The 27,859-nt window shown below is 47.7% G+C and overlaps 1 long non-coding RNA gene across 1 annotated transcript in view; it reads right to left on the bottom strand.

Moving 5' to 3' along the window:
• Positions 1–14,882, bottom strand: part of LOC141729755 (uncharacterized) — a 40,491-nt gene extending 25,609 nt beyond the window's left edge. The window contains exons 1-3 of the long non-coding RNA XR_012581203.1: positions 14,657–14,882; positions 14,263–14,443; positions 13,708–13,818 (exon numbers count right to left, since the gene is read on the bottom strand). This is a non-coding gene — a long non-coding RNA (uncharacterized LOC141729755). The remainder of the gene's footprint in view (positions 1–13,707; positions 13,819–14,262; positions 14,444–14,656) is intronic.
• Positions 14,883–27,859: the final 12,977 nt, after the last annotated feature.

Below are 27,859 nucleotides of genomic sequence, written 5' to 3'. Positions count from 1 at the left end.
GGAAGAGTTTGGGCTCTACTGGACTTAAAAGGGAATACTGTGCCCTGTATTGCATTACCAAACAAACCCATTAATGGTTTCCCAGTGGCCAGTCTACAGCCAGTTCAGCCTAGTGCCAGCTCAGATGACAGCATGGAAGACCATCTGCAACTCTGTGAACTCAGCAATTAGCCCCTGAGCCCGGGGAAGAGTTTGTCAAGATCCCATCATAGGCGAACAATAACACAGAAACACGGCTTTGAGGGGGAGACAATTTATCAAGCTGACCACAGATGTCTCCCTCGTTTTTCCTTTAATAAATCCAGCCTAGCTCTTGGCTGTGCTCAGTATCTTGTCATTGCTTTCGTCTCCTTTCAGGAATGCCTCCCACCTGCAGTCTTCAGGCCCTTTGCAACCCTGAAGCCATTTATTTTCTCCAACATTTCTCCATAAAGAAATCCAGATTTTATGCCCATGGAAAGGAGGGAAACTGAGGCACAGCAAAGGGAGCTGCCTGGCCCTAGGCTGGGGCAGGGGACAGGAATACCTGCTCATTTGGCACAGGATGATTTGTACTGCCTCATCTGCACAAGGAGCATTAGGAGGCTTTCACTCCCTCCCGCGAATGAGCTGTTTAGGAATTACTCGGATGCTCTTTGCCATCAGATTTTAATCACCAGGAGTGCCTTCCTTGTGGGACTCCATGGGGCTGTTCAGGCAGCCAGCCAAGCTCCTGAGAGCCAGGCTTCATCTAAATACATGCACTGGTTATTTTTAATAATGGTGGGCAGACACCAGCTTGGCTCCCACCTCATCTCCACCTCCAATCGCCGACGCGGCATTTCTTCCTCCATCTCCATATCCCCGTGCTCCTTGCACGAGTGCAATGGGGATCTCCAGGCTCAAATCCCTTCTCCAGCCCTTGGAGACACACCTGGGAAGGGCCACATATTTGAGGTTCAGGGGGAAGGCTCTGCTCAGGCTGCCAGCTTTGGGAGCACCAGGTATCAGCGCCGCGAGGCTGCCGGCGCTGACACGGTTGCCTGGGCTAATTTCACGCCCATCCTCTTCCCTCTCTGCGAAATTCCAGGCAGGCCTTCCACTTTGGCTGACATTCAAAACTGTCACCTCTCTGCAGACATTAACTTGGAGGCCTCTGTCATCCCTCACATTAAAATGCTATCACGGGGAGTCAGCAGAGCTCGGCTCAGCCAGCTCAGGGGCTGGCTCCGGCCACGCCGCGGGGACAGCCGCTTCATGCTTGACATCCGTGGTCAATTTGACAGTGATGGACATGCTACTTAGGAGTCATTTGCTGATCTCGTTTCCCCAGGTGGGAGGTCGTGCCACGGAGCTGCTTTCCCTGGGGAGGAGGAGTGGTGATGCTCTCCAGCCTCTCCAGGAGCACACACACACACACACAGATGGGCTGCTGCCCTGCCTGCTCAGAGCCTGCTGAGAGCCCCAAATGCAGCTGCCCCTTGTGCCACACACAGAGGTGGCTTTGCTCACAGACAGGCATCCCAAAAAAGTTATGTGTGTTTGTGTGGACATTCTCCACGTCCTTGCTGAAGCCTGTGCTCCTGGGATAACCCTTCCGGGACAGGATGGAGAAGTCTCAGTCTTGCCAACAGCTGCTTGCACTTTCTGAACCACACATGCTGTCAAAGGCACGAGAGATGCTGTCAAGTCAAGACACACCTTTGCTCACAGACGGGGCCTGGTCATCATACCCTGACCTTCCACACAGCCAGAGGAGGCAGAGGTGTGATGCTCATTAAGCTCTAAATCACTATTTAATGGGTACATCACCATCCTCCTTGTTTCCGGTCATGTCTCTGTCTGGAGGTGCCCACCCTGCCCCTCTGAGCAGACAATAATCACAGTCACAGCCTCAGGGGAGCAGTGCTTCAAAAAGAAGCAGGATTTTTAAACCTTCACCTTCCCCTGGCATCACCACTGGTGCACCCGGCCCTGGGAAGGGTCATCATGAGATATTGTTGACTTCAGAGCACTGGGTCCTTTGGCATCATTTTCACACAGACAGGGCAGCATACTCAGCAGACACTTAAGCCAAGCTCAGCCACACTCCCCTTTTGCCTGAAGGCCTCCCAGCACCTGATGCCCAAGCACTTTCCTGCCATAGCTCTGTTCCCAGCAACTCAGTCTCCAGTAGCTCTGCAGACATCTCTACCAAAAAAGCCCACCTGCAGCTCAGGGAGTGCCAGCTCTAAATCAGCTTGGCCATTCTGGTGAAAAAATTCCAATTAAACTCTGCTGGGTTAAACTAAACTAAAATACACAGGGAACTAGGTAAAGGTGAATTGAAAATACAAGTTGCCATGCAGGCATGAAGCCACCAGAGCTGTGGTTTCCTGCATCTTTATACCACAGGCAAAGCACCATTTTTTTTTAATGTACAGAGAAATTTACAGCCTAATCACCTAAAAACTCCCTCCCACTTCTTATTGCCCCAGCCCAGTGTCATTGGTAACACACTCAAATCCCAGGTCTGCAAAAGGTAATTAGGGCAGGGGAACTCGGCCAGCTACTACTGGGAACCACTTCCCAGCCTTTCCCAGTTTTGGGAAGGCTGAGTTGAGCCCCATCCTAAACACCCTGTAAAACAGATGTCTTATGCAGCATGCCCAGAAGGCCTTCCCCAAAACGAGACACTTTTGGATCAGACAAAGGGAGCAAATTCCAGCATCCTCCGGCCCTTGTGGTGAACATGGCTCCTGTGAGAGCGGAGCTTGGAGAGTGCCCGTGCCCACAGCTGTGCCTGCCTGGCTCTGGGACAGTGGCACACTATTTCTGTCACCGGTGCCACCTGTCTCTGATGAAGGAGACTGAGGAGACTCATTCCTCCCAGAGATGCCCACAGAGTTGAGCCAAGCCCTCAAAGACTTTCTGTCTCTCTCGAAGGTGACCAAGCATCAAGGGCACAGCAGCAGCATCCTCACCCAGGGTGGTTTGGTCTCTTCCCTGGCCTCCTGTCAGCAGAGCTGGGTGGGAAGGGACCCAGTGACAGACAAGCCACAGGCCTGACACCTTCCCCAGCAAAGCCCCGGGTCCTGACACTGCTACTGCTCCGTGGCTCTGGGACAGCCTGGCTCTGCTCCACCAGCCCCATCCCCATCCCCAGCCAAGGCAGGACAGCACCACACTCTCCTCCCAGTTGCTTTTCAGTCCTTTTATGGGGAAGATCATTTTATAGCAGGGTCTGGTAGAGTACTCAGCTTTCCCTTCCAGACTGCAGCAGAAAGAACTTGACCTGTGTCCTCGGACCCTCTTAGTCATCGGGCTGAGCAGCCTCTCCCCTCCTCCCACCACCCTCCTCTTTTATGGAGTAGCAGCAGCAGCAGAGCATGGGGTGAGAAGTCAAGGGAAGGACAACTTGACTGATGGGGCTCAGGTTGTGGGGTCAGCGCAAGGCGTCGTGATCTGGGCTCAGACAGAGCCATTTCCTCTGTGATTTTATCCGCTGTGATTTTTATCTTTCGTCTGTTCACACGTCATGCCACCTGGACATAATACAGAGCAAGCTGAGTGCTCAGCTCCACACTTAACCCCTTCCCTGCTCCCCAGGAAAGCGGGAGGCCTCAGGCACGGCTCAATTCTGCGCCTGTGGCTTTGCCTGGCAACAAGGGGCTTTTCTTTCCAGTGCCTTTTTATTGCCTGGAACATCTGTAAGTGGCAGGTTTATCCTTCTCTGCTGACCCCATGAACCACATTATGATTTACCCACAAATTTCATATTCTCGACAGCATTCATGAGATGAGGTTTTTGGTGTTTGTTTCAGGAGACACATGCTGGTTTGGGTTCCCACTCAGAGCCATGTGAGCATGCCCTGGTAGGTCTCAGCACAGGCTCCTCAAGTGATAGCACAGACATGAAAGGCAGGCAGAAACAATTTCCTCTTACTGCACCAAAGATATTCAGCCTCAGCAGATGCTAACACGGGGCTGGAGTAATGAAGAGCAGCCCTCTGCTCCCAAGAGCCACAGCCAAACCCGTGGGTGGAATTAGGTGGTGTCTGACATGAGCACAGGTGTCCAGGCCGAGCTACACCGAGTCAGACCGAGAGCAAAGAACATTGTGAAGGTCTGCAGGGAAATCGGCAATAATCCCCTACCAAAGTCTCAGCTGTTGGACATGTCAGATCTAAAACTCTTCAAAAGGCAGATGAAAACCATCACTCCCATTATGGTGAAGGACCAGCACGAAGAAAGGAATATTAAATCCATGAGCTGTAGCATATGATACCTCACTAACCATGTCATCAGCAGATACCAGCTCACCTCCTCAGGGTGGGCAGGAGTCCAAGCACCTTCATGTGAGCTTGGACTTGTGAGCACCTCAAGAGCTTCCTTTGAGGTCCATGGAGCACCAAATCCCCTGGTCCAAACAGGATGCAGCCTAGCAGCAGTCACAGGGGACATCCAGCCTGTAAAGAACCAGTGGAGGAGCCTGCAGGAAGCGTGGTGACCCCACAGCACACAAACCACCCTTCTCCTCCAGACAGGACTCACCTCTCCAGCCTTTCCTGGCTCCTCCAAAGAGCACAGGGCCGGCTCCTGCATCTGCCATAAATTACCACCGGATGGGACAAAAGTAGAAACTGCTTTGAGTGAGGGATATTTTAAGGTTCTTATGGTTTTGGGGGGTTTTTTGTTGTGGTTTGGTGTTTTTTTCCCGAGTTTCCTTATTTGTTTCCTTTCTTGCTCCTGATATGATAACAGGAGAGATAGATAAACAACAGGGAGTTTCCATCTAGAAAGTCTGGGGGAAAACACAAAGTGCAGCCAGCCACAAAAGCTGCACAGGCCTTGAGGTTATTTTTATTTTAATTTCTGGCTTCTTAAAACCAGTGACCTCACTTTTTGAATTAGGCAAAAATATGTGAATAAAACAACACATCCTCAAATAAAACCCTGCTGGCCTTTATGTGTGGTTGCCAACTAAGCAATCTGTGGGTGGCAAGGTGCAAAATTTTTCATGACACTTTCACACCAATTTAAAGCATCTTAGAAAGAGCTCTAACCAGTTACAGTTCTGGTTCCTCCTTTCAAGAGAACTGTGGTAGAGGGCAGGGACAACTTGGTTTTTCAATAAGCTGTATGCACAATGAACACATTAATTTCGAAAGGTTATGTAATCTTCACACAGGAAGTCAAGTCCTTTTTGACATTAAGAGACTCTTTAATTTGGGACAGTCCCTACATCAAAGCCAGGTGGATAAAGTGGGAAGGGTCTGCCCAGCTCTCATACACTCCCAAAGCATCTGCTCTGAGATGTCAAGAGGAGTTTGCTGTATCAGAAATTATCCATCCAATTTGGCAGCTCTGATTTTTTCTTGCAGGCACACAGAGCCAGGCACACAACTTGACTTCAGGAGAAATGGGCCCACCTGGCTGCAGCTCAGGGCTCACCCCGTGGAGCATCAGCTCTGTGGGACAGGGAATTGGTGCCTTGTGTCTCCACTGCACACAGCACAGGGCGATGCTCAGCCCTGAGAGGTTTGCACATGTCCAGGAGTGTGGAACTCAGCTTTGGAATAACTACTGGTAGAAGCTTTACCCCACACCAAAACTTCACACAAAGCCCACAAAATCTGCCACAAAATGAAAACAACTCTTTGCCCCTGGTGCAGGAAGCTGAATGCAGAAAGAGGTTTGGTGTTGTCACACCTATTTGAACGCTGTCCTCAGGCAATTCCCCTTGGCATCTCCCCTTTCCTTTAACAGTTGCATCAATCACCCACTCTCTGGCTGTGCCCTTGTAGCACATCCCCAGAGACAGAAAGACTCCTGCCACTCTGCTCTAGAGAGGACACAGACAACTGATGTCACTTGTGGGTGTTCAAACAACCAGCATTCAAAATGTCCATCCCCAGACCTGCTCCTCTCCACCTACCCACAGAAAATCACCCTGAAGAAATCCCAGACCACAAGAACAGTTACAGCCACTCCCCCTCCCACCACTTCTTCCTAAAATGACCTTTCTGGATTTTTAAGAGCTCTGTGTTTCCAAGACATCCACAGAAACCAAGCCCAGCTTTTTGTGGGAAGAATCACGCTGTGCCTCCAGGCTGGAGGCAGCAAATGCTGCTGTGCCTGCATGTGGACAACACCCCCGCAGGGAACAGGCAGCAAAGCCAAGCCCAGACCATCTCTCTTCTCAGCAAGCTGCCAAGGGAGCCCTCCAGCCACATAAATTTTGGGGTGCCCTTGCTCTGTGGTCAGCCCCAGTCAAAGGCATCTTATCGCCGGCCGTTTCCCCATGCGGCACGAATTCATGTCCCCATCATTAAAGAGACACATGGTTTATTTACTCATTACCATATCCAGCTGTTGGCTTTCCTTTCCCCCCATATTTCAGGGTAAGTAGTGATTTGACATAAATAATACCCCATTCAGCTATGGCCTGAAAGATATTGTAAATATAAAAAAGAAAAAAAAAAAAGTCTTTGGCTACAATAGCACTTTCCAAGTGCTTGGTCCAAATCCTACTTAGTATGGGAGTGGGGGGAGGTTGGGAAAGAGAAAACCCAACACCATTACCTAAACAGCCCCATTAAAAATGAGCCCAGAGTGAGTTACAGCTTTATTAAACAGATGACATTACATCAGGAATGATGAATCATAATGTTTCTTTTCGGGATTACAATGCTGCACGACCTCTTCAGCTGGGATTGTTTGCCTCCTATTCCACCAGGTGTGGTGGCCCCTGTCCCCATCACAGCACTGGGGACCTGTGAGCATCTCATCCTTAAAGGCTCACAAACTGCCACAGGGAAAGGGACAGAGGGGGACAATCCCTTCAGGAAGTCCGAAGGGGATCCTGGGTTTTGTGCCCAGCCTTCCCAGGAAAGGACAGTGTGTTTCTCCACATTTTCAGGCAGGAGGGGCTTTGATTCCCAGACTCACCCTCTTGTCTTTGTTTCTCCTGTGCCAGGGGTGTGCAGGGTGAAGCAACAAGAGGTATCTGTGGTTTCAGGGCTGTGCATCCAGCTGGGGCAGGGCTTTTGTCTCACAGAGGCTGGTGCAGGGCTGTGTTTTGCATCTGTGCTGACCACAGAGATGTTTTCCTTGGGGCTGGGCAGGACTCACACAGAGCTGAGGTGTTTTCTGCTTTTCATACGGCCACCACTTAGATGGTGAGGGGGCTGGGGGTGCATGGGAGGCTCAGGACAAGTGACCCCAAGTGACCAAAGGGATGTTCCAGACTGCACCACATCATGCTCAGCATATAAAGGGGGAGGTAGGTGGTTTTAGTCTCTGTTTTTAATTCTCATTATCCTGCTCTGATTTTGTTAGCAACAAATCCAATGAGTATCTCTAATTCGAGTCTGTTTTGCCCGTGATGGTATTTGGTGGGTGACCTTTCCCAGACCTTAACTCATGAACCCTTTGTTATGTTTTCTCTTCCCCATCCAGTTGCAGAGGGGAGTGAGAGAGGCTTTGGTGGGTGTCTGGCACCCACCCAGGGTCAGCCCACCAAGGTTTTTAATACCCAATTAATTTTTCCAATTCCCTTCCAAGCTGAGGGCTGCACTGGGGCACACAGTAGGGATTGCAGGAGCAGTAGAAATATGGGAAAATTGCACAGTGCAAGATGACTGGGACCACAGCAAAAGGCTGTAAGAGAAAGGACTACAGACTGCAGCTGGTACAGCACTGCTCTGCGGGTTCCCCCATCAGAACAGCAGATCCCACTCCCAAAACACCACACATCGAGCTGGCTGCTCACTGCCACTGTCCTTTGCACTGCTCTCCATCCATCCATCCATCCATCCATCCATCCATCCATCCATCCATCCATCCATCCATCCCTCTCTTGTGTATATAATAGTTGTTGAACTATTAGTTCGTATAATTAGTAATTTTGTTTTGATTTTAATTATAACTTGAGTTGTTATTTTTGTAATTGTAAAAATTGGTTTTGGAGATGTGTAAGGAAGAAAAACTTATTTTATTATTCAACAACTATTTCCTAATTACAATACACTATAAGCTTTTCTTGCCCTATCAGCTTTAGCCACACTGTGATGTAAATGCCTTAAAGCAAATAATCTAAAATGTGTTTAAATCCCCATTGTCCCCAAGGGAGGTCACACTCATGGATCAGAGAGAAGAGCCCCCTCTGAAGATGGGACCATCCTTGCAGGATTGGTGGAGGCACCCATTAGGAAAAAACCCAGTGTTCCCAGTGGGCACCAGCACGGCCCAAAACCACCATGTGAAACATTTTCCTCCTTTTGCTCCTCTCATCCTTCTCCCAAGGTGAGGGATGCTGGACTCCAGGCAGCTCTCCAAAATGCAGTTTATTGTATCCAAGAGGTTACAGCAGTCCAGGGTGGTGGGTGACAGAGCTGTGCCCACAGCTGTCAGCTCCAGGCCTGCAGACCCTTAGTTTAGGTTACAATGCATTATATACTTTTCTTTTGGTTACAATGCATTATAGACTTTTCTTTGCTGAGCATCTTAATACAGTAGAACCAATCTATACCTAGCCTATCATAACTGCTATAATTACCATATTCATGTTACTGTTCTCCAGTCACTAAAAGTTAGTACGTTACAGTTTAAGCTAGAAGTTGTTTTTCCGTTTTCTTGCAGTGGAAAATTCTGAGACCTTTTTGCTGCAAAATTTGGTGACTTGTTTGCCTGTGCTATCTTTCTGGTAAAAACATCTTCTTGCTTGGGGTGGGTTTATCCTTTGCACTAAGTCATAAAAACCCCTTGTAAGTAACAAACCTTTTGCCTCCTTGGTTATCCAGTAAAACTGGCTCAGCAATTCCTTTCTTTTATGTCAAAACTTGCTTTCATCTCTATTCCTTCTTCAGATTCTAAATTCAAAAATCTTTCTGCCAAGCACACATATCTGTGAGACTTTCTTGTCAAACTTTCACCCTTCCCAACACCAAGGTCTGCCTGCCCCCTGTAAATACCCAGGAGAGCACAACACCCAGATAAAGCCACAGCCCCACGCGAGCCGACAGCTTCTATTTTTACTTCTCTGGTGAGAACCACGCGGCAGCTTTCGACTACACACACACACACACAAGGGGAAGGAAAAAATAAAAAAAAAAAAAAAAAAAAAAGGGAAAAAAAAAGCGCCCCAGCACTGAGATCTCCACTCCCCCTGCACCTTCTGCTCAGGCAGAGCTCAGACGAGCGCCCGGCAGCCCCATCTGCTCGTCACCTGCTGGCATTTGGGTAGCAGCTACGTCAAACGCGGTTCTCACACGGAGGAGTTTGCTGGCTGAGTGATGAGGCTGCCTGTGCTCCCATTGTGCTTCGCCATCCAGGAGGTTTTTTGGGAGATTTTGCAGAACGCTGCGTGCTAGTAGCTCTTATGTAAGTTATCGACCTCCTTGCCCCGGTTTTACAGAGCTGAGAGAAAGCGGAGATACCTGTGGCTTCCTGCATCCCCACAAACTCCCTCCTTTTTGCTTTGTTTTAATCCTCTGTCCACTCATTTGCACAACTGTAGCTGAATCTGAAGTGAAAAATTAAAAAAAATAAAAGCAGCATCCAACAATATAAACTTGCCAAGGGCAGCTGAGCTCTGGCTTTGGCCTACAGAAAGGTCCAGGTCTCTTTGCAACCCTAATCAGACTGCATGAGGCCAGGGACCAGGACTCCTCACCTGCCTTGGCACCAGCAGGAGCCTTTCATTCTGCCCCAAAAAGACACTTACACCTCTTTCCTTAGGTCTTAGGTTTGACCTTCCTTAGGTTTGATCTCTCACCCCCTCCACAAATTATCAAGTCCTAAAAAAAGGCAGAGGTGCAGCCCTATAAAAGAGTCACTAGTATGATAAGGGATCAGGCAGTCAAGGTCTCAGCTGTGATTCCTACCCCCTAGGTGAGCAGCAGCATTTACAGAAATCTGTGACTGCACATAACAACGAAAAGAAAAATTAACCCAGCATCTACGAAGTTGAAGTAAGTGGACAACTTAAGTTCAGCTTTCACGCATTAAAATCAACAATGGCAATAATTTCTCTTTACACTGTAATTGTTGTAACAGCATTGACTCTAATCTTAGGGGGAAAAAAAATATCCACCCCAGATTTCACTCCAGTCTGGAAGTGAGTCAGCTCTCAAGCCTCAGTGAGAAAGAAAGGCTCTTGCTAGGAAGGATGTGGGAAAATAGAGGGTTAGATTCACCAGGCTCCTCTTGGGTCATGCTAAAATTACTACGATTTAAGTTAATGAATAGATTTCCTTTTGTTCCAGCCCAGCTTCATTCTGCAGTGTTACAGCCCTTATCCCAAGCTGGAAGCAAGAGCTATTCAGATAAAACAAAGCCCAGCTTCCCTTTAGCATTACCACCAAGACTTCTTCATAATAATATTTATAAAACAGCTATTAAGATGGGAGGGGATAGTAAAACCGTGTTGGTAAAAGGCACTCAGGTTATAAAACACCAGGCATTAAATCCACCCTGCAACACAAATTCCCTTCCCACCCACGTGTTTGCTTGTTTCAAAGCATCTCCCAAGGCAGAGCTGCATCCTGCTTATTCCTTGGGATATTCTCTGGCTCATCCAGGCTGTGAAAAGAAGTTAAAAGGTGAAGACTTCCCCCAAAAGGTTAATTTGCTGGAAATGGGCATCAGTGCAGTCACCAGGGCAGTGAGAGGGAATAAAAAGCACACAGCCAGCCCCTCTGGACCAGCACACAGACACAAAGTGAAAGCAGAGATCCAGAGGTCAGGATGCAGATCTGCCCATCCAGAGAGGCAGGAGCACAGCAGCACCTCCACCAGGAGAGTCTTCCAGGCATTTTTCAATGTCTGCAAGAATCCCAAACCAAGAATTATCATCTCACTGCAGAATAATTTTTTTCCAGCATAATCTCAGCTCTGGAGCAGCAAAGAGTCACAGAGCTGCACCAGCAAGCCAAGGGCTGGGAGGGCAGGCTACACTTACAGCCTGCACCAACATTCCTTGGCCTTTTCCAGCATCTGGAAGGTAAGGAGGGAGTGGGAAAAGGGATTTGAGAGAACAGAAAGAAGCTCTGCATTTATCCAGGCTGACACTTCACAGAGCAGCAGCCAGAGCATCTCAGCTCCAACCCCTGCACCCGCCAAGCACTGACACTAATGGGGCAATAGCTGAGCAATTAAAAGGAGGAGAGACAAGGAGATATCAAGTCAAAAAGGCTCATGGACAAGAGACAGAAAGCCCTAATTTCTGCTTGTTTGCTTTGGTGAGTGGAATACTGTCAGGCACATACCATTCTCAGGAAAAACTACATTTCTGTCACCACCAATTAATGCCTCTTTCTTAGGAGACTGGAATCCTCCTGCCTTTTTTGCTGTACCAGGTTTTTTCATGGACCTCATAGAAAGGGTGTCAGAATTTAGAGTGCATAGCATCCCTCTGCGCAGAGAAGTGTCTGAGACAAGCCACTGGTCCTGGGCTAAACTCTCAATTAAAGACTGTTCACAAATGGTGAGAAACAATAATTTGCAGCCCTTTTGCTAGGGATAGAGGCATGGGGAGAGCCTCAGAATCAGGAGGCAAACAACATTGCCCTGAGATCTTATTTACACCCTTCCCCAGCAGAGTTAACAAGCAGGACAGTGTGGAAGTGGTTGTACTGGTTTGGGGGCCCCAGTTATAACTAATTCAAAATCCCTGTGCAGGGGATTATTCACCCCTAGCTCTGAAAGTCCTGGGGGAAGCAGGGCAGCAGGTTTGGGCAGGTGTCTCTTCCAACACATCATTTATGTGGGAAAAAGCAGTGGGGGAAAAAAATAAGAAAAAGCAAGCAGCAAGGAACAGCTCCCTGCAGCCAGGCACAACTTACACCCAGACAAGAGCCTCTGAACCCTTGTCCTGACAAATACCTTTGAGGTCTCTCAGAAAAATCACACCAAAAGCCACTGGGAGGGCTGAGGACAAGGTCAGGAAGGAAACTCAAGTGAGCACAGACAGACTGAAGAGGTGGACATCAAACCTGGTGTAAGGCAGCATCTGAGAGGAAGAAAAGCAGGACTGGAGGCTGTGTGTCCAATCATTGCTTTCACTAGATTAAAAGAAATGTAAATTCCCTGTGTACCAGTCTGCCTTAGAGATATCAAGAATAACAGGAGGCAATTAGGAGTAACAACAATGGCAGCAACAGGCAAATGCCTTTGGGAAAAGAGCAGGTTTGGGTGAGAGGCACAAACCCCCCTCTTTGAAAGATGCATGGGGAGGGGGCTCTGCTCCAGCTCCCAGTTTCCTTCCCTGCCAGCTTAATGCTTCCTATCAGGCAGTGGCTGCACCAATTTAATCTGGGTTAATAGAACTGCTGGCACGCTCCAGGGAGACATTGCTGGGAAGCAGCACAGGCAATGTGACCTGTGGGCCTTGGAAAGCCACGGACACACGTGGCTCCAGAGCCAGATGTGTGCTGTGCAGCTGGATCCTTAACAAACCTGGAAAACACCTTCCAGTGAGCCAGTGGAAGTGGGCATAGCCCGTGATGGAGCCACACCACATGGACAGCCCATGGGGACAGCCCTGCTTCCATCCAGCCAGGAAGTTAAAATGGAGCAGAAACCCAAGATTTAGACAAGAACAGCCAAAGCAAGAGAAGGGAAATGCCAGGAAATATGGGAGACCTGGGAAAAAAAGGGCTGGGGATGAAAACCCTGAGCAAGCTGGAAAGAGGGGGTGAAGGAAATCTGAGAAATAAGGGATACAGAGAAGGAGATGGAGTTATGTGGAGGCAACTGGGTTACAGGCAGTCTTACATCAGTTTATGAAAATATCCCATTAATCTTCATAGCGCAATCTTAATTGCAAAATCTTTCATCAGCCTTGTTATTTGTGCACCTGTCACTGGAGACACTCGCAGTTGTTTTGTCGTCATTTCTCACACTAATTAGAGGGGCTTGGGGTGGTTTGAGGGGTGGGGTGGGCAAGGGGGGGGAGGCTGTTGTTTTTTAATTGTCCTCGAGCATGATTCAGCTTTGCGGTAACGCTGCCAATTAAGGTCCTGCCCTGTGCAGGGCTTGTAGGCCTGCCAGGCACGTTACACAGGACTAGAGGGGTTGTTTTAATTAAATACCCCCAGACTAGTAGGGAAATATTTAGAGCAATTTAACAATCTGCTGCAGAGTTGTTAAACCTCCAATATATCTGCTTAATGTTCATTTGGGTATTTAATAATCTCCCTACCTTATCTAATCCTGTTTAAATTTAAAGAGATGCATCTAAGCTGGTGAAGTAGCAAGCGCTTATTAACAGCCTCTGGTTATTAAAACATATTTGAGATGTCATCACCAGTGAGCAGTCCCAGCAGCAGGCAGGGGACTTGGAGCCTGCAGATGTATTTCTTTCTTAACTGGGGCTGCCCAGGGACAAGACCCAGTGGTTTCCTCACAAGCTCTGCAGTACCTTTAGCTCCCAGCCTGCTTTCCCTTCCTGTGCAAGAGAAGGTGGTGGCCTTCCAGGGTAATTAGAGCTACTGGTTGCTTATTTTTAAGGCCATTTTCCAGGTCTGCAGCTACTCAGGCTGGGGCATTTTTAAAGAAATGGATGTTTTGTTTTCTCTGTTGAATTACAATTATCTTTTCTTCTGCTCAGTAGGGTCCATAGAAAATCATTTGCTTGAGCATAGTCTACAAGACCAGAAAGACTATTTTGCCAAGTTTTAGCCCAGCTGTGCTTATATAATCTGCATGTTTCTGGCCTGGCTGCCCTGTGTTTGGTAGCCTCCTTACCTCAATTGGATGCACCTCTCCTTTCCCATCTCTGCTCTCTTCCCTCCAATTCCAGCTCACTTCAGAGTGGTGCCTCCCAAAACTCTGATTAGGGCAGGTCTCAAAATGCTGCTACCACAGACAAGAAGAGGTTGTTATAGAACACACAGCTCTCAGCTTGGACAACTTACACAAAAGGAGAGTCAAGCCAACAATTTAAGTTCCTGTGCAAGATGCCCTCCAGGCAAAACAAACAATTTTCAGGACACGAACAGTAAGTCACTCTTCAGTCCCATGAAAATGAACAGCCCAGACTATTTCACAAGCACTAACCCACCCAATTTTAAAGTACCTTCCACTGCTGAGGCTGGAAGTAACAGCTGTGTAAAGAGAGGGGAACACTCCACCAGACAATTTAAAACAAGAAAATACATCTGGGAGAAATCTCCCTGCCCAACAAGACAGGCAGTTCTGAGGAGCTGAGGCCATGATGCCTTGAAGGTTTAATGTCAGCATCCTCGTGTGAGAGAGGCTCCCCATACATCTCCTTCAAGCAAGAATATCTCAGCTTCTTACCTTAAAGGCTGATTTTCATCATAAGGCTGGTGCTCTGCTTTTGGCCCCTGTGTTTTGAGACAGAAATGGACCATTTGGAGAGAGTGAGCCCAGAGCTGACACATCTGTCACATGCATTGCAGAGGAGCACAGCCATCCCTGTTGGTCCCCACTGATCTGAGGGCAGCTTTCAAACAGCCTCCTGGAAAGGTGAAGGAAAATGTTTCCTCGACCACAGAACATAAACAAAAATTGAGGCAAGGAAGGAAAGTAAACAAGAAAACCCCCAACACACTTTATAGGGTTGTTACAGTTATTCTTGTTAGAAGTCCTGGAAGAGGTTGAGCAACCTGTATCCCCAAGGGTCTTTACAAACAGATTAGTGCAGCAATGACAGAGGCAGAGATGATCTTACCTTGAGGCAGGGAGAGACGCTCACACAACCTTGGCAAGGTCCTTCAGACATGTGTGAAGCGCCAGCGACACCGAGCTCTGCCCCACTGCAAGGCTCTGGCTATGGCAGCACTCAGGGCAGCCTGGACTCCAGCACCAAGCTGAGACAGAGACAGACACTCCACAGAGCCCAGCAGAAGCAGCGTGCTGGCCTGCCAGGCCTGCTGGTCTCACATGAACAAAGCAAACCCCTCTCACATCCCCAACCCAGACCCCTCCAACCCCAGCCCTCCCTCACAGCCCCCACACCAGACTGGGATGACAGATGACCAGAGGGGACCAAACAGAGCAGATAATTTTATTTGTTTTCCCCTTTGTTCCCCGTCTCTCGGATGCTGGTGTCATTCGGGATTTTTTGTGGAGGAGACACATCAGCACAGTGACGGATCCTGTCTGGTCCCATCAGCGGCACGGCGGCGCGCGCCCAGGGTAACGCGACAGGACTGCCATTCCTGCAGGGAAGGATGCTCAGCAGGAGGTGTCAGCCCGGGAAACACAACCACGGCTTCTCTCCCATCACTTTGGAAACTTTCAGGATGGGAGGGGAAGGCTGAGTCTGAAGAGGTGTGCCAAGGACTTGCACTGAAGGCCTCGGAGCAGACTTCACACCCAGGCGTCGTCATCATCTCATGCCTGTCAAGGGAAAAGGAATAAGTGTACTTCAAGTGGCTGTTTCCTACAGGATGTGCCCTGTGGGGTAAGGAATGGAACTTCTGAGCCCTCCTCCCACTAGCTGACACTTCCCACTGCACTCCCCCATCGCCTCCGTGTGCAGAGCTGCAGTCACAAATCATGGGGCTGCTTAGACGCTTGGAAACAAAAATAATAAAAGGATGCACGTGTTTACAATGCTATTTCCTTAATTCTCAATAAAGGATCCTATTTGCTTCCTCCTCCATAAGTCACCTCTGGCTGAGCAGTGTGGGAGCAGGATGGAAGGGATGGTGTGAGTTAACACTCCAGTGCCCTCTAGCCTGCACAGCTTTGGCTGTAGCACGAGGTCTCCGCATCCTTTGTTCCATCAGAGGACTTCAGATTCTCAGTGGCCATGTGGAGAAAAGCCTGGTGCAGTCTGGCCATGCTGCTCACAGGGATCTGAGATGCAGAAACGCTGAGCTATTCACCAGCTGAGGAGCACCAGCTCTCAGACACTCAGCCACCAAATCACCAAATCACCATGGGGTGTTCCCCGTCCTGAAGATCTCAGCTTGAGCTGCAGGTTTTTTATATTTTATACAGCAGATGAGGGAAACTGCCTGCAAAAAATCATCCCTGCAAAAAAATTATCCAACAGAACCCAGGACATTGCTCTGGCTGCCCTGGGTGATTCCAGACCCTGGCAAGGGGCTCAGAGACCTTGGCACGGAGTCAAAGACACCTGTGCCTTTGATTTTAACCCATGGAGAAAATTACCAACTTTATGTGAAGATTTACAAGCCATTAGAGTTTGAGTAGAATGATAGTGAATTTGTCACAGGGTGAAAAAGTAGAATTTTGGGGATTTAGAAGGGGGGTTCAAGAGGCAAGATGGAGGAATCTGGGCATGTCCTGTCCTTCTTCTCCTTCTTCTTGTCCTCCATCTTCTGCTGGGATGGTGACACTTTTGGATTGGTTTAAGGTAGGAACACTGCCTAACATAGGTGATAGGTATTGGAAAATTATTGTAAATAAAGTACACGTAGTTTTTAGTATAAAAAGATAACACCACCTCTGGAGCAGTCAGTGTGCTAGACAGACCTCAGCAGGTCAGAAAGAGAATGTTATAAATAACAGAGAATAAACAACCTTGAAAACCACAGCCAAAGAATCCTGACTCCTTCGATCTCAGGGCTGGGAAAAAGAGACTTTCTCACACCTCGGGGTCATCTTGACCACAGAGACTTGGAGATCTTAGTGGGAAAGTGTTGGAACTCAGTGCATCCCTCCGGGTGTCCAAAGTTGCCAAAGACCCCGCCAGGGGGCTGGGAGGCCCTGGCATGCTGCCCAGAATACCTGGGGATTTGATTTTGACCCTTGGAGCAAGTTACCAACTTTGTATGAGGACCTGAAAGTCACAGAGGTTTGAATAGTGTAATAACAAAATGATCACAGGGTGAAAATGTAGATTTTAGCATTTTTGGTGTGGGGGTTATGGGGACAAGAAGGAGGAATCTGGGCATGTCCAGCCTTTCTCCTCCTTCTTCTCGTTCTCCATTTTCTGCTGTGATATTGGCCCTTTGGGATTGGTTTAGAGTAGAAGTGCACTGTCTCACATAGGTGATAGGTATTGGGAATTAAGTGTAAATATGTTATACGTAGTTTGTAGTATAAAAGGACAACACAGAGTGCCTGTGGCTGCCCTGCTGAGCAGATCTAGGCTGGGCAGAAAGAAAATTTTATAGATAAGAATTAATAAACAACCTCAAGAGGGAAAAGTGAAGAGTCAAGACTCCTTCTTCATTGCAGGGGCCGAAGAAGAGACATCCTGCACATCTTGGGGCTGTGATTAACAACAGCAACCCGAGAGGAAAGGAACCTGATCCTGGGCTCTTTCCCTGTGCAGCAGAGCAGGAAGAAGCACCAACACTGAGCACACTTTCAGCACAATGCCACGCTCAGGCTCATCTGTGCAGCTCAGATGCAGCCAGGCCTTGTCTTGTGCCAGCAGGAGATGCCACGGCGCGGCTCTTCAGCACATGTGGGATGTGCTTGGAGGAGCTGCTGGTGAGCAGCAGGCTCGGAGGGATGAACCAGCAGAGGCATGCACAGAGCAAGTGATAATTTCTGTGCTGTGCAATTACAGCTGGGAAGGAGTAAACCTCTGGTGCACAAACCTGCCAACAGTTTACTGCCGACGAGGAAACAAAACCGACAGTTGACACTGGAACAGCTACTGATACCCTGTAATCATCTTAAAAATAGACTCTTTGCAAACCTGCTTGTTAGTAGTGAGAACATATGCTCTTTTTAAGAGGTGGTGGGGGGAGAGAAACCTTTCAGCATCTCCAAAGCTGCATCTGCATTAGGCAGAGCACGTGTTTGGTGAAGATGAGGCTGGAAGCTTCCCAGAACCTGGTCCAGCACTGCTGGGTGACCAAGGCGCATTGGGATCCTGCATTGCTGCAGCACATTTTGCAGCATGAAGGACTCTTAGCCTCTGAGCCCAGCAGCCAGTGCTTGCACAGCTATTGCAGGCAGCCAGCTTATTCCATCCTACTGCACATATCTGTTCCCCAGGCTTCTGGTGCACAGCTTTTACTCAGGGTGAGTCCTCCTTTTAACCACAGCCCCTGACCAGGGTGAGCATCATCTCTGAGCGAAGGCCTCTGGAGTCTTGTTCCAGCCTGGGGCATTGTCCATCATCACACAGAGCTGGATGGCCCACAGGAAGTGCCATGAACAAGGTCTTCCCAGGAAAGATAGCACTGCTCAGGACTAATCCAGAGTCCATCAAAATAGAGACTGGAGCCAGGATTTGATCTATTCTATGCTGTTTTTTCCCTTGATTGATTTTGTTGGATCTCTTAGAAGACAGAGCATGCACCCAGGAAGACAGGCCTGGTTTGCTTCCTAACACATTCAGCACAAAATTCACACACCCACAAGTTTCTGTCCCCTCTGTGCTCAGCACAGCAGCACTACAGCAGAGAGAGGGACACGTTCCCTCCATAAGTGGATTTCATTTTGGTATGAGCCATTTAGAGATTATATCCACTTCAATTTGGGCAGGGATCCAAGGTTAACCTCCCTGCTCTTGTTAACAGAGCTTTGCTCTCAAAAAGCCCATCAACTCAGTTTTACATCTTACTTGGGAAAGTCAGTGCAATGTTACACTGGGCACTGAGTGATGCCTCAGGTTTAGCTTTTCTATTTTTCAGATTCTGTGCTGCTTTAGTGTGTGGGTCTGGGCTTCATATGAAGGGATGGTGAGCTCTGTGCACAGAGCAGGGAGACAAAACAATTCCTGCTCCAGCTGGGCACCAAGGACAAATGATCCAAATCTCAGCCCCAAGAGCACAAACACCGTGGGCTAGAGAGAGAAAAACAAGCAGGATGGGACTGCATGGGCTAAAGCTGTAATTGGACAATTAACTCCAATGTGCAAATGGAGCAAAACTTATAAAAGTGAGAGACCCCATGACCTGTTGTCCATTTTTTGTGACCATTTTGGTTCACCTTGGGTGCAGCCCTGGCTGGGCTCTTGTGCTGCCCAAGGTGGATCCATTGAGGCCTTTAATAAATCCCTGTTTTATTCTTTGTATCTGTCCAGTCTCTGTTCTAGGTCAGCCTGCACAAAGCATCACAAGAGGAGAGGAAAGGCAGATCTTGTGACTGCTGGAGCTGAGAGCAGTTTCCAGGATTCCTGGGCACACATCCCTGGTCTCCTTTGTCTGCCACTCATGCCTACAGACATTGCAGGCTGTTATTGTACAGCCCTGAGGTCACCTCAGAGACTTTCCTGTGTCTCCACATGGCCAGGAAGGAAAATCTTTGCCAAATAAACAGGTACAACACACAGCATGGGTTTGGGTGGTACTGGATAAAATACCTTCTTCTCCATGGGTTTGGGTACTATTAGATAAAATACCTTCTTCTCCATGGCTTTGGGTGGTTTTGGATAAAATACCGTCTTCTCCATTGGTATTGGGTGGTTTTGGATAAAATACCTTCTTCTCAATTGGTATTGGGTGGTATTTGGGTGTAATTGGATAAAAATGTCCACATTGCGGGCACGGAATGTGTTATTATGTGTTAATAACGGGTTATTGGGGTAAAAGTAAAAAAAATTTAAGTGTCATTTCTTAATTAGATAGTTTTTCCTTAAAAGACCTTATAGAATGAGATTCAGACCATCTTCTTAGTGAAATACTGCAGAACTCATGGCCTTCCAGCACCTGAGCAGGAAGGCTGCCCCTCCACCCAGGGTGAGGGTCCTAACAGCTCCCACCAGTCAATACCTCCAGCATGAATTATTAATCCCTGTGCCATCCAGCCTGGGAAGCTGACACATCCACACCAGCAGCAGGGAGAAAGCTTTTAGGAACACTCCTTTGTCAGCAAGCTCAGGGTGAGCTCTTCCTGGTGCCCCCTCAGTGCCGAGCTGCTGGGAGCAGCAGGAGGGACCTGTGGAACTGCTCCTGCTCCATCCCCAGCACGGAGCTGCTCCTGTTCCATCTCCACCATGGAGCTGCTTCTGCTCCACCCCCAGCACGGAGCTGCTCCTGCTCCATCCCCAGCACGGAGCTGCTCCTGTTCCATCTCCACCATGGAGCTGCTTCTGCTCCACCACCAGCACGGAGCTGCTCCTGTTCCATCTCCACCATGGAGCTGCTTCTGCTCCATCCCAGCATGGAGCTGCTCCTGCTCCATCCCCAGCACAGAGCTGCTCCTGTTCTATCCCCAGCACGGAGCTGCTCCTGCTCCATCCCCAGCACGGAGCTGCTCCTGTTCCATCCCCAGCACGGAGCTGCTCTTGTTCCATCCCCAGCACGGAGCTGCTCTTGTTCCATCCCCAGCACGGAGCTGATCCTGCTCCATCTCCATCACAGAGCTGCTCCTGCTCCATCCCAGCACGGAGCTGCTCTTGTTCCATCCCCAGCACGGAGCTGATCCTGCTCCATCCCAGCACGGAGCTGCTCCTGTTCCATCTCCACCATGGAGCTGCTCCTGCTCCATCCCCAGCACGGAGCTGCTCCTGCTCCATCCCCAGCAGGGAGCTGCTCTTGTTCCATCCCCAGCACGGAGCTGATCCTGCTCCATCTCCATCACGGAGCTGCTCCTGCTCCATCCCCAGCACGGAGCTGCTCCTGCTCCATCCCCAGCAGGGAGCTGCTCCTGTTCCATCCCCAGCAGGGAGCGGCTCCTGTTCCATCTCCACCACGGAGCTGCTCCTGCTCCATCTCCATCACGGAGCTGCTCCTGTTCTATCCCCAGCACGGAGCTGCTCCTGCTCCATCCCAGCACAGAGCTGCTCCTGTTCCATCCCCAGCACGGAGCTCCAAGCTCCAGCCCCGTGAGCTCAGCACATCCACCTGTCACGAGAGCCACTCGCTTGGAAAATTATTCTGCTGGAGCATCACCGAGGACACCTTGCCAGTGAAATATCAGACAACATCAGGCGCTGTTTACCTGCTCCAGTGCGGATACTACACATTTATTATTTACACTCTGCGGCGTGGTTTTTGGAGTTGTGTCAATAAGACTGAGGGTTATCAAGTGATCTGTTTGCAGTCACTCAAAAGCTGCTGTGAGTCCCAGGGAATTTCTGGACAGGGATTTGCCTTTTTGCATTGGCCTAATCCACAGCACAAGATGTCACCATGATGTTTTCTGAAAAATCCCTTTGCCAGGATTTATTATCCTGGAAAACTGAGAAGCCTCAGAAAAAAATGAAAACAATAATGATCTGATTGCTTGGAATGTGGTCTGGAGAGTGTTTACCAACACCTGCATCTTTGATTGGTTCCATGTGAATTGTTTTAACTTAATGACCAATCACCATCAGCTGTGTCAAACTCTGAGGAGTCAGTCATGAGCTTTCAATATCATTCTTATTTAGCCTTTTGATGTATCCTTTCTGTTTCTTTAGTATAGTTTTACTATAGCATTAATATATAATATAATATAATATAATATAATATAATATAATATAATATAATATAATATAATATAATATAATATAATATAATATAATATAATAATAAATCAGCCTTCTGAGAACATGGAGTCAAATTCTCATCTCTCACCTCATCCTGGGGACCCTCAAACACCACAACAAGAGGCTGAGGGTCTGGGAGATGTTGGGATTTGTGGGACCTCAAACTGAGTTTCGTGTCCTTTGCTTTGTGTGCTTCCTGCACAAGGGTTCTTCAATGGGAGCCATTCCCGTAGGAAAAAAGGCTCCTGAAATGATGTAACAACAAAGTGTAGTTGCATAAGCTCATTATCCCTCCCCTCACTAAGAGTTTCTTAACAATAAATTTTAGAAGTATCTTCCATGCAACCTAAACATATTTTAAATATCTTCTTTTGAGCTGCTTCTTGAAATGAAATTTTACACTTAAGCTAGATGGACAACCCAAACCAAGCCATTCTCACATTTTGGATTACCAGGAGTGCCCTCATAGTTCTGGCTGAGAGACCAAAGCATCCAGCCACACATCCACACAAAGCCGCCAGCTACTTTAGCGGCCATGATCTGCTGCAAATCCCATTTCCACAATGGGAAATATTTAAGATTTGGTTTCTGAAAAGCCTCTTTTTCATCACTTCTTGAGCTGGGCTAGTTCTGGTATTCAGCCCAGCAGAGATCTGAATTCTTGGCCTAGTAATGAGTGCCAAGGCAGTTGTTTTCATCTTATTCAGTCAACAAGAACATGGAAATCAATTTTTCCCAATCTCAGTTATGGCTAGAAATCCATTCCTTTTAGGCCAGCTACAGGATTAATCTATTGAATGGTTTGCAGGCGTTTTGCTGACATACAAACATTTGAAGAATACATTATGCTTTCCCCCTCCTGCTATAGCATTAATGCTTTTTTTTTTTTTGCCTTTTTTTTCCTGTAAACATCTTTGTTCGGGAATCCACGAGACAGGATGTGGAAATGCATGTCTGCCTTGCAAACAAGTGTCTGCAAAGTTTCTGCACTGAAATCCTCAGAGCTTGATGGCTTCAGGAAAAGAGCAAAGATGCATCAGGATGGGAGTGTAAAAAGCCATCTCACAGCTACCCCTGCAGCAGTCTCGTGCATTCTGTCACCCCAAAAAGGGGATACTTGGCCACAGTTTGTTCTCTTCTCATAGAAAAAGGAGAATCTCATCTCTTTTGGTCCTTACTTGGGGCTCTGTGATCATGCGCACAGCGATTTTTGTATTGGGGAAGAGACGAGGATCTGACTCCATGTTCAGAAGGCTTGATTTATTATTTTATGATGTATTAAAACTATACATTAAAACTATACTAAAAGAATAGAAGAAAAGGTTTCATCAGAAGGCTGGCTAAGAATAGAATAGCAAAGAATGATAACAAAAGCTTGTGGCTAGGACTGAGAGTCCGAGCCAGCTGACTGTGATTGGCCATTAATTAGAAACAACCACATGAGACCAATCACAGATGCACCTGTTGCATTCCACAGCAGCAGATAATCAATGTTTACATTTTGTTCCTGAGGCTTCTCAGCTTCTCAGGAGCAAAAAATCCTAAGGAAAGGATTTTTCATGAAAGATGTCTGCGACAGGGCTCCAGAAAGTTTCTTGCCCTGTTCTCAGCAGCAGGATTGCGAGACACTCTCCAAACTTCTGCAAGAGTTTGGCACACTTACTGACATAGCTTTTCATTTTTATTTTCATCTTTCCCCGTTTTACAGAAGCAAATTTCCTTATTTCATCAGCATAAGCAGGTCTTCCTTTCAACACTAGACGTTTTTGCAATTCCCAAAGACTTTCTGGGGATACATCACCCTCCATTCCAGTATCTGCTCTTACTCCCAAGCATCTAAATTTCCACTTGTCCAATATCACAGCTTTTCCCCACCCAGACTCCAAATATCAGGATTGTTTGTAAAACTTTCCACAGGTGATGTATTTCAGGCCAAAGGCTAGGATTTGCTTTGAAATGTTCTTCACAAAATTTGATCTGGGCAGCAATATCGAAATGGTTTTGGAAGAACAGAGAAGGATAAAGCAATTATATCCCACACAGCAGGACAGCAGAAAGTGAGTGCATCCATCTCAGCACAGCTGTCCTTTCTTCCTGCAGCAATCTGAACCCAGCAGAGTGTGCAGGTCTATTTCCCACTGCTGGGGAGGGCAGAACAGGTATTTCTGAGTCAGAAAATGCTCCCTGTGCTATAATGTGTTTGTCTGACCAGAAGGGACATGTCTAGCTATGAGGACATGATAGCCCACAAAAAACCCCCGTGCTCCAGGGCTACAGGGAGGGAGCAGAGCTGCTCCACAGCTGTCCCCACACCTGGACACCCCAGAGATGCAGGCAGCAATGAAGACCTCAGCATAGTCACAGGGCAGCTCTCAAAATGCCCCAGATACAACACAGGAATGAGAGCAGAACAACAGCACCAACCACACAGCAGCCGTTCCTATGAGCTCCAAAATTTTGGAGCCTATCCACACTCTAAAACACTCAAAAATCTAAAATATTCCGTGGACACTGACCTTAGTGCCTAAATAGCACTACATTCACCTGGAGCTTCACTAAGATCTACTCTGAAGAGCTCTTAAGCTGCCCATGAAATAGATATTTGTACCTATCACAAAATCATGGTGCTGTCCTTCCTCCAGTTGATCTTTTCCCTTTGTTTCTGCATCATTCACTTGCTGGGCTGAGGCTAAACAATATATTATAAATAAATAAATAAATAACTATATATATATATTTATATATATGTATATGTATATGTATGTATGTGTGTGTGTATATTATATATATATACACTATATATAAAATACATATTATATATTGTATATATAATATATAATATTATATATTACATATATTACACATATATATTTTATATCTATAATATATATTATACATATTATATATTTTTATATATAATATGTATATTATATATATTTTATATATATAATATACAATTTAATAGATATTTTATTTTATATTTTTTATTTATATTTATATTTATATTTATATTTAAGCTAGGAGCCAGCCTCCAAAAATTGATTTATCTCAACAGCTCCCAGCACTTGCAACAGCACATTTACTCTGGAGCCCTCTGCATGGTCTCCAGCTGCCACCAGCAAGACCTGGTCAACAGGTGAATCCCTCCAAACAGCACAAAACAGATTGATTCCGACTATTTCTTGCAAGATTTTGCTGCCTGTAGCAGGATATGGTCACCAGTGATGAGCAGGAAGGCACCTGCACCATTCTGGGAAGCAATTCCAGCCTTGTGCAGTGCCTGGAGGGGAGCAGGGGGTGCTCAAGGACTCCTTTGTGCCGCCCCACAGCACGGCTGGAGAGCTTCCATCAGGTTCTCTCATCTTGCCAGGGCATCCAAGACAGATCCATAGTAACTGAATAATCAATTAATCCTCCTGTAGAGCTCCATTTACATAATGAAAACGCAGCCTCCCAATATACCACTATTTTTCAGTTGTCTAGACCAATATATCTGTCCTGTACTTGGAGGGGGGAGACCTAACACAGCTTCTATTAGGGGTGGCAGAGCTCCAGCTGCCAAATCACGTGGTGGCAATAAAACTTCTATTGATTTCATGTAAGCATTTAACCCTAGCAGAGCCCACGTTCCCTCAACAACCAACAAGGGTCTCTGAATTACAGCTGCACCTCACATGGAGCCTGGGGAATCTCTCCTCTTCCTCTCCAGCTCCCCAGAGAGGCAGAGGGCAGACAGGCTTTGCTGCACGTGCTGAAATATGGCAACAGGTTTGGATTTCTCAGCTCAGTACCTGCAGCTTATCTCAGGCCACAGAGATTACAGAAATTCCAGTTTCAGTGGGAGCCTGGATCTAAAGAGCTGCCAGTCTAACAATTAGCCTCCTCTGCTGGCTCCACAGCATCAGGACGGGAGTGTAAAAAGCCATTTCAGGTCTCACCCTTCAATGAGGAACAAATCAGCTGTAATTCCAGATCCAGCTTGTTTAGCAAACAAGGTCCTGGGGCTGAGGTCTGTCCTCTAAAATCTGCTCCCAGATTGAAGACTGGGACCAGTGTTGCTGAATAATCCCCCTTCACCACACAGCACTGGCAAAGCACAAGGCAGTAGCCAGCAGAGGCTCTAGAGCTGAATTAAAGCCCTTGCTCTTCCCTCAGCTTTCACCAGCAAACAGGATGTGAAGAGCAAACAAGCAGTGCCTCACAGCAGGGCCAGAGCTAACCTCAGAGCAGATGGAAAGGGGACAGAGCACCTGGGCAGCACTGCCAACAGCACTGCTGGGCCACTGGACATAAAGGAACCAAGCTGGAAGCACCTTGGTGCTTCCATGGAACAAACTGAGCACATCTCTGCTCCGGTGCAGGTGAGCTCTAGGCCTGTGCTCTCTTTGGCCTTTGAGGAGCCCTATCCCACTTCAATTTCACCATCCTGCTCTTCAATATGTGAATTCCAAATTTTGCTGTAAAAGGTCCCTCTCTGAGCTCCCAAAGGGGATGAAAGCACAGACTTAGATTTCCAGGGCTGGCTCTCTGTCTCCTCAGCGCAAAGGAGATCACTAGGAGCCATATCACAGCACTGAGAGAAGAGCAGGAATTCCCTGCTTCTGGGGCATCCCAAAGCTTCAACCACAAAGAGAGCCCTGGACTGCCATGATCTTGTTCTACTCTCACAGGAGCAGCAAGTGTTCCATTTGTCAGGGGCACAGCACTGCCCAAGGATGAAAGAAAGCAACTCATTCAGCCTTGGCAGCCCTGTGTGTGCCAGGCACAAGTTTTGGCACATTCTCCAAAGCCTGGGATGCCAATACCTTCCTAGACAGCAGTGATGCTTCTCTGTGCTTCTGTCAAGGCTTTCCCTGCTTTGCCCCTCATGCCTTCCTGTGGCATCCACATTCTCTGGAAAAATTCCTTCACCCAGGGTTTTTCTCCTGGGAAGCTGAAAGGCAGCGAGAGAGGCCTCAGATAAAAAGGAAAACAATTCTCATCTCATTTGCTTCTCCTGTGTTGTGCTCATGTGGAATGTGTTTGGAGACTGTTTACCCACAGGTGATTGTTCCATTGGATTCTGCTGTGGGTTGTTTTCACTCTTTGGCCAATCAGTGCCAAGCTGTGGTGGGACTCTGGAAGGAGTCATGAGTTTTCATTATTATCTTTTTAGCATTCTGAAAGTTTCCCTTCTGTATTCTTTAGTATAATGTAGTATAGCATAGCATAGCATAGCATAGCATAGCATAGCATAGCATAGTATAGTATAGTATAGTATAGTATGGTATAGTAAAGTATAGTATTGCATCTTTAATTAAAATAATAAATTAGCCTTCTGAGAACATGGAGTCAGACGCATCCTTCTCTCCCCTCGTCAGGGTAGCCTGCATTTACAACCCCCTACATTCCTGGGGACCTTGGCAAGCACAAATGCAGCTCCTCTCGGCGTGGCTGCCTGGCACAACAACTTTTCACAGGTCTGGAGCTCTGGAGGAGAGCCTTCATCTGGTGTGACACCACGCTTGGAGTCATCCCTGCTCCCAAAGGACAGCCAGAGCCAAGCTCATGCTCCCAACACCAGGAGCATGTTCCCCACTTCCTAAACATCAGAGCCCATGGTTTCAGGGGTGTTTGGGAATGAGCCGAGGCTGCCTCTGCCTGTGTGTCAGAGGACAGGCACGCAGCCCGCTGGAAGCTCCAAGGAGATCCATCCATCTGCCTCCCATCGCTCCGAGATTCTCCCTCCCTGTCGTCGTGGCTACTGCACGCTGTGCCCGGCTCCTCAGCGTGCTCCAGAGCCACCTCCTGGCCGAACGGATGACAGTGCTGGAGAGCGGCAAGAATGGAAAATAAATGAAAAAATCCCCTAATGAATCCCCCCTTCAAATCCCAGCCACTCCGTGCCACCTCTAGCATCGCTCCAAACAGAGGCACCACCCTGCTCCCCTTCCTAACCCAGGATAAAGCTGGGATTGTACTCTTGGGGACACTTTGTCCTGCCTCCCTTGGCACCCTGGCTCCAGTGCTGGCATGCCGGGTGCTCCTGTGCTCACCCCACATGTCCCAGACACAGGTGTGGTATTTTTGGGGTCCCCCGTTGAAGGGAGGAATGATGAGTCTGACTCCATGTTCTTAGACGGCTAATTTATTATCTTATGATCTATATTATATTAAAGAATGCTATACTAAAACTGTACTAAACACTACTAAAGAATACAGAAAGGACAGAGACAAAAAGCTGGAAAGGTACTAATGAAAACTCATGATTCTCTGCTCCAGAGTCTGACACAGCCTGGCTGTCATTGGTGACCCTCTGCAAAGGTGCTAACATCAGCTAAAGGGAGGGTAACAGCAATTTATAGTGATCTCTAACCTGGGTTTCTTTCCTCTCAACCTTCTTTCTTGCTGCCATTTCCAGCTCATCCAGCACAATACAGAATATCCCAAAGGTGAGACCAAACCGAGGTGGCAACCACAGAGACCCAAGAGGTCTGGTGAGATGTCGCAGACATCTTTTCATTAAAAATCTTTCCTTAAGATTTTTTC

Source organism: Zonotrichia albicollis, chromosome 8 (assembly GCF_047830755.1).
Source record: "Zonotrichia albicollis isolate bZonAlb1 chromosome 8, bZonAlb1.hap1, whole genome shotgun sequence".
NCBI lineage: Eukaryota > Metazoa > Chordata > Aves > Passeriformes > Passerellidae > Zonotrichia > Zonotrichia albicollis.
This window is presented reverse-complemented; position numbering and strand designations above follow the sequence as displayed.